This window comes from Palaemon carinicauda, chromosome 10, assembly GCF_036898095.1.
Source record: "Palaemon carinicauda isolate YSFRI2023 chromosome 10, ASM3689809v2, whole genome shotgun sequence".
In the NCBI taxonomy this organism is placed as follows: domain Eukaryota; kingdom Metazoa; phylum Arthropoda; class Malacostraca; order Decapoda; family Palaemonidae; genus Palaemon; species Palaemon carinicauda.
The window spans coordinates 43,400,212-43,407,711 of NC_090734.1; positions in this window are offsets into that span (position 1 = coordinate 43,400,212).

Consider the following 7,500-nt stretch of genomic DNA (forward strand, 5'->3'; position numbering starts at 1 on the left):
TTACACAAAACGTCTTGGTGTGTAGCATGAACAAATCATTCACATTTTTGGACCCCAACTTCTGGAGATATATTTTCTACACTGGGAAACTGACTGACTGTGTCACATTGGGGTAAGGCATGGATTTGCGATTGCTGTCCTAATTTGATCTATACGATGTGAAATCTTATTCATCTGTATGGAGGGATGTTTGTATTTTAACCGTGTTTTGAACCATAATTTTGAAGTTAAATTATTGCAGAGACCTTGGGCCAGAACAAGGACATCTGTATCTTGACATTGTAAGATGCATCTCTGGTATTCTTTTGGTGTGGTATGTCTGACATGTAAGATGATACTAATCTCCTCGTCTTCATGATTTGAACTCATGGAGTCAGTATTCCTGCCCGTAGAAATCTATACTTTCATCAGGTTATTGAGACCCACAGCAACCACTAGTTCATTGGTTGAGTTTAGTTCCTTAACTGCCATCTCTAAAAGACCTCTGTAGAGGAACGATGTTAGCTCAGCTTTTCAAGCAGAGAGGTTTAAAAAAGTATTGCAGTTTCAGGATAGCTTCATATCCTTTGACCTGATGACACATCCGATTGGATGTGTATTTACATCTCTATTTTTAAATTGTTACAGATTTGATGGACATTGCATGATACCGATCTAAAACAATGATCAAACAAGTTTTTCTTGTATTCTTCAGAGGGTATTTTGATATTTCTGTGCCCTTTGTATGCAAATCTTGAAGCTGGGACTTATTAGTTGGGTGAAGTTCCCACTGCTAGCTGCAGGTTAAAAGCTCGTGTTTTGGGCTTTTACTGCGGTCAATATCAATCCTGCTCTATGGAGCCACAAAAAATCTCAGGATTGGATCCTTGTCAGCCTTGAGCTCCTACTATTTGTACTCTGTACTTGAATAAATGTTATCTCTATACATTCAGCTGATTGATAGAGTTATGTTTCTTGACAGTGTAGCAGGCAAATCTCTTCTTTTCCTTCAATAAAACATGTGGAACTAAAATTTTCAACAAGGCATGCTAATTTTTTACTAGCCTTTAGGACGTCTTCTTAGATGGCATCTGGGACGACATCCTTTATGCTAAGGCACACCAGGTTTGCAGCATGGGCATTGCATTCTATGAAAACTTCTAGCGTCTGGAATACTTTCATAATTTTACATAGGTCTTCTTCAATTTTTTACTATCATTGCACCAAATTTTCTATAATAACCGGAGAATTCGATACTCAGAATTGTGAGGTCAAATGCCTGACATTCATGTGAAAACAACGTCTCACTGTCATTTCACCAAATTTCAAATTGAAGCCAGAAGTCTCACCAAGGAGGAACTACAGCAAGTATATCTCCACCCACAGCTTTGTCGAATGCATCTATACCCAAGTCTCCTTCAAGCTAGATTCTTTCAGATAGTGTCCAATGGCCTCTGTAAAAATCAGGATGATGTGGAAGCCTTTTAATTGAATGCTGGTGTTTCTGTATTATGCTTGTATGAACCCTACTATCCTTTTGTCCTTGCAGTAAAAGGCTTGGTTAAAAGTCACTAATATATATTGCTGTCTCATTGACTCACTAATACACTTGCATCTTGAGAGACACTTGTTTTGACAATAAAAGGATATTTACTAATGAACCTTGTTTTCTCTGATAAATTAAAATTTCTATGCTTTCACCAAACTTGTCTTGCAGTTTATTTCAAAATGATCTCAGAATTATGTGCAAGGAGCATTCACAAACTCTGAACTACATGCACTTTCATTTGAAGCCAGCTGGTCGATGTACTCTCAAAAAAATTTAGTTGAAAATTTATTTCCTACTTTAGATTCTACTTCAAGTTCGTCTAGGCTGATAGGGTCAAAAACTTCACCAGACAAACTCTCTGGCCATAGTTTGTCAACTTTTCTGGAAATTTGTACTTTGCATTTCAATTGCTATTTTGCTTCAGGTGCAAAAAGGTCTGACACAACTGTTGATTAATTTCTAAGTGTAATTATGCAAACCTTCCATCATCAATATATTCCCATTTGTAAGGAGATTAGGAGATATAAGGGTTTCTAACAATATCTTTCAATATATTGATGATTGTGCTTGGTCAGTAGCAAGTACGAGAAATATTAACAATTCTTGATAACTTGACTTAGAACTTGGTAATTGATATTTTTTCAATTAAAATTTCAGCTGGCATCCAGCCACTCCCATATCATAACCCCATGGCCTAACTATTGCCAATGAATGCCTGTCTTCAACATAAATTATTTTTAAATAACATTCTTTATTAATTTTTCATTTTCTTTTCCTGTACTTAAAGGAATGAGAGGGAGATATTATTAACAAAAGGGAAGAAGTGATATGAAAATGTAGAGGATTTCTAGACAATGCCATCGAAAAATGGCATAAAAATAACTTTGTAAATGAAAATAATTAAACATCAGAGCTGGTACCATTAGTAAAAGTAGTAAACATAAAGAAAACACTAAAAGGCATGCCACCTGCAAACCAGCAGGAGAAGATTGCTTAACAACTGATTTAATAATAGATGGAGGAGATTTCATAGCAATAAAATTGTCAAAACTTCACACAATATTTCTGAAAAGAATGTCCTATACCTAGATCTTGGGAAAACTTTATCATTATACTAATTCACAAAAGAAAGGGAGACAAAATTCCTGAAAAACTACCAACCAGTAAGTTTACTCACAGTATTATATTGCATATTTGCAAAGATCATATTATGCCGATTACAAAGACAGGTAGATTTTATTCAAGTAAGAAGTGGGTATTCCACCACTGACCATAACCATAAAATAATCATCTAATGGGAGAATCTAAAGAGTATGACAAAACACTACAAATGTTCTCTTCATCTATCATCACAAAGAAGATGAATTGTGGATGGCTGCTGCCACTACAAACAAAAAACCGTACATTTTTGTTAAAGAGCTTAGGGGGAACCTATCTCAGGTAACGTTATCAAAACATTCCAGCTTATCACACTATCTCTGTGTGTGACACAGCAAGTAAATTCTGCGCACATAGAAAGAAATCGTCGTGGGCAGTGTATATATAAATAAAAACCTGGCAATGTTAGTAAAATTCGCAGATATGTCCAAGCTACCTTGAATAATGCAGAAGAATTTGTTGAGAATGTTTATAACCTATACTCCTCAATGAACTCAAGGCAAGTTCTTTGCGCTTAAATATTCCATCGGGTGGCAATCACAGATAAATTACCAAAAACACATCATGTACTCATAATACAGCATAGGCGATGGCAACACAAAATGATGATTTCACCGAGAGCTATGGTATCCCTAGCTACTATTCCGCTCTCTGAGGATTTTGGCTAGGGATGTGATACCACTTCTATGTTTGTCCTAATCTTGATGATAAATTGCCCGAGACATCTATGTGTAACGAACTGTTAACGCGTGTATGTAAAGCAACAAAATATAAGTATCTTCGCACCTGCAGTGAAAATAAATTATATTATTCACTGTCTTGTGGATGAAGGGCAGTAATCAGTAATCCTCGAAAATCTTCCGCCGAATGTCAGGACAGTGGTGATGACATCTCAGATTATGAATGAACACTTTCCTACATTGATCACATCGCGTGTGTACGGGAAGGGGATGTGGGGATGCCTTTGTGTACCTAGGCTCATCTACGTATGTGTATGTGTGTATATGCATGGGTGTGTATGTGTGGTTTAAAAATTTGTTGGCTGGAATATAAGGATATATTTTCTCAGCAAATAGTGCTAAATATCACGTGTAATTTTTTTTATCCAAATTTAAACAGTTGGAAATGCATTATATTGGTCCCAAGCTTACAAAGTCTTTAATAATATTTTCTACTCTCTACAAGACAGAATGAAAGGTTGTATGTATTTTTATAGGTTTTGTACTGAAAATATTTAGATCGTGAAATCAACCAGAGTGACCGTTCATGTTGCAATGGTCTCCAGGAATAAACGTGTAGTTTTGTTGGGCAAATGTTTCAGAATTCCCAAAACATGTGAATTTTATATTTTCATGTTATGGAGCGGACATCAGAATAAACTAGTGGTTATAGATACATTTTGTTTTCTTTCTCGATTCGATATAGCTTTACTACGCTGGTTTATTCTTTTATATTGTAACGGTTGTGTTTAACACACACTCGTACACTATGACGGTATTTTCTTTTTCATTGCATATCTGGCTTTACACCTCACTGTTAACACAACGTATTTAAACCAGTCTTTTCATTAATTACCTTTTTCTTAATTTTTGTGACCTGCTTGTCCTGAACCTGTTCTATCTAATGTCGTCATCTGTTGAAATATAGTTAATTGCATTCCCCTTGCCAGTTTCAACCTAACAGCTCACTCTCACAGTATTAACCCAAATGATATAGGAAAATGTTTTATGTGAACAAAAATCTACATATTACAAATTCACGGAAATATGTTTTTGAGACCAAATCTCAAAAGCCAGTCAGCAATATTATTATTGCATGGTATATTATACTCAAGTTGGTGTGTTTATTGTGTATATTTAACTCAAATATATGTATTGCGTTGGCCAAATCATCTTATTGGTAAAAATTAAAATATTCTTTTCTTTGCACACTTATGCAAATGTACAATTGGCCTTAGATAGAGTATATGACTGAACAATCAATATATAATGGTTAAATCTTACTACAAAGTGGAGTGAATGAAAGTTGAAAGTTTACCACTTGGCTCTCGGGCTACTACATAAAAGAGTTATCAATCAGCAGATTATGGCAAAAGACCTCAATCAAATATTTCTCATGTTAACTTTACTGCGTGGAATATGTATGCATTTTTACTTCGTTTCTTTTTATTGGTGTTATTAAAATGTTCCTTATGATAATACATAATAAATAGAATCATGTCTTTGAATGGTATTAACACATTTAAGTAGTTGCTTAGAGTGAAATTTCATAAGCACTCAGCAAGTCTATATTTTGTTTCCGAAGTTTTTTTTCTCTTCCAAATAATTAGCCTCTTTCCGTTATTGGAAGAAATTAACTAAACATCAATATTGCTACTGTAATCTTCATTCAAAAGAAGAGACAGACTTAGAGAAAGAGATTTGTGTTATTTTACCCCAAATACAAAATGCAAGTCATAAATATATAACAGGCAGGAAATATCAAACAGCTTTCTTTGATTCGACAGAATACTATGAAGATCGATAGGCAGTATACCTCATTAAGAACTATACTGCAGAAAATTTTCATTGCAGACAAAAATTCTAATTATGGGACAAAAGGCCTAGGATGATATTCATTTGAATGATATAACCCATGAATAACTTGAATATTTAACTGTTGCATTAGGAATTTAATTATTGGTTTACTGGGCAGGTCAGCAAATTAAGCGCAGAGGAAAAATTATTGTGGGACATATTGTATAAAAGTAGATCAAAGATATCCGTGACGCATAGAGCTAAGAGCAAATGCATCAGTCTTTTCCAGAAATTAGATCTATCAATAACAGTAAGGAAAAAGAAAAAAAAAATTCCTTATTCCAATTAATGGTTGAAAAGAATGAAAATACAATACATATCACATTAAAAGCAGGGGGTGAAAATTAAAAGTAGTAGATGCATTTATTTGAAAAAAAATTTATAATGACAACTGTATCTGATGGGGAATCTATACAATTTATAATGTTCACATACAAAGAGATCATGCTGGAGTGCCTGGCATAGGTGTTGTGATTGAAGGTCTTCACTTCCACGATCCAATAGAACTTTTACAAGAATGTCAAATGAGCAAGTTTGTTTGATGTCCTACCCACACGTATTTCGTATTATCATTGACTGATTCTTACTTTTGCTATGTGAGGGTCATGGCCCAGTCTGACTTTGGGAAACCTTTTCATGGGCCGTTTAAAAGAAAATAAACATTAAAAAATATGTTGTTGGTTAATGCATCTCAATCACAAATCCACAAATTAAGAAAACCACGTTAGTCCATTCTGTAGATATTTTAGTTTTTCACACCACCTTTTCCAGTAACTGTAGCATCGGAAAGTAAAATAGTCAACGGTGTTCTTGAGCTATTCGTAGTAGGTTGATAAATATTCTACAAAACGTTTGTTTACACTTTGTTACAATTAATACTTAATCATTTCTTTTTACGCACAGCGCTTTAATCATGCGACTATTTATTTCTTAGGTCTAAACAGAGAAGCAGCATATTAGTACCTAAGAAAAATAACTCATGAAGGAAATCATTAGCCTGATTTTAATCTTAAAACTCATTGAAATATAGGTAACAAGTCATTTATTTTTTTGATAAATCAAAAGAGCTGTTTTTATCCAAATATCTTACTATTGGCATATTTTGCAGACAGATAAGCAATGATATAGGTATCGGGGTCTGTCTAGAAATTTGATACGACAGCTTTAAGTTAGGATTCTATATCCCAAAAAATCAATTGTTAATCTGTATGATATATTGAAAGATTATAATAATCATGATTAAGACAGCTAAAATTATATCACATGAAAAATTAGTTAACGAATCTCAACCAGACCAAATAACTTTATAGAAAACGAGATGTACCTTTAATATCTGTCCAATAATTCTTTATTAGTTACTCATACAGTATCATGGTCATAAAATCTTAGAAACAATAATACTAAAGCCTTCACTGATTTATCTATGATAATGCAAGGATTACTTGATATGTATTTGGTTTTACTTTCAAGGTCAAGTTTAATGAGACGTACACGAGAAATCTCAAATCCAGTTTCCTTTTGCTTTATCTTCTCTTGCTTCTTTAAATAAAAAAGAAAAGAAAAGATAATCAAGATATCGGGTGATTGTTGATGAGAGTAACAAAAGACATAATTTACAATACCTCATAGTCTTTTTTCTATGTATGTTCACTGATTACCATAGAAGTATGTGGCAGTAAATATTTGTGAATTATACTAAATGTATATTGGAGGAAGAAGTGTATTACAGTGATTGGGAACAACTACTTTCAAAGTTAATTAGAAAAGAAGTCGTTGCGGTGCTTTGTAGAAGTGAGGTTTACTGGCAAGTGGTCACAAAGGGCTGTTAATGAATTTCTTGGGAAAGTGTTATCCATTTTCTTACGTCGGTGTTAAAGTCAGTAGAAATGAACCCATATTGTTTCTCTTACCACAGGACTCCGGTGTTTATGGTGTCATTCGAGTCTTTCCCAAAACTTTTATACAAGGATATGTCGTTCCAAGTAGAATGAAGTCCAGATCTCCTTTCGAGGTAAACTTTGCAAATTTTACCGTTCTTTTAAACCCAATAATTGTTGTGGAGATGATGCTTTTTGTTTTCCTGACATAAACTTGTTTCTTGATTATTCTATAAATGTCCCTTTTAATATTCTTTTAGGTATATAAGCTAGGACCTGATGGTCTTTATGTATTCGATAACGTTGGCCTTTTTATTCCGTTTTAAAAATGAGCGTATAGCGATTATTTGTATTATTGTCT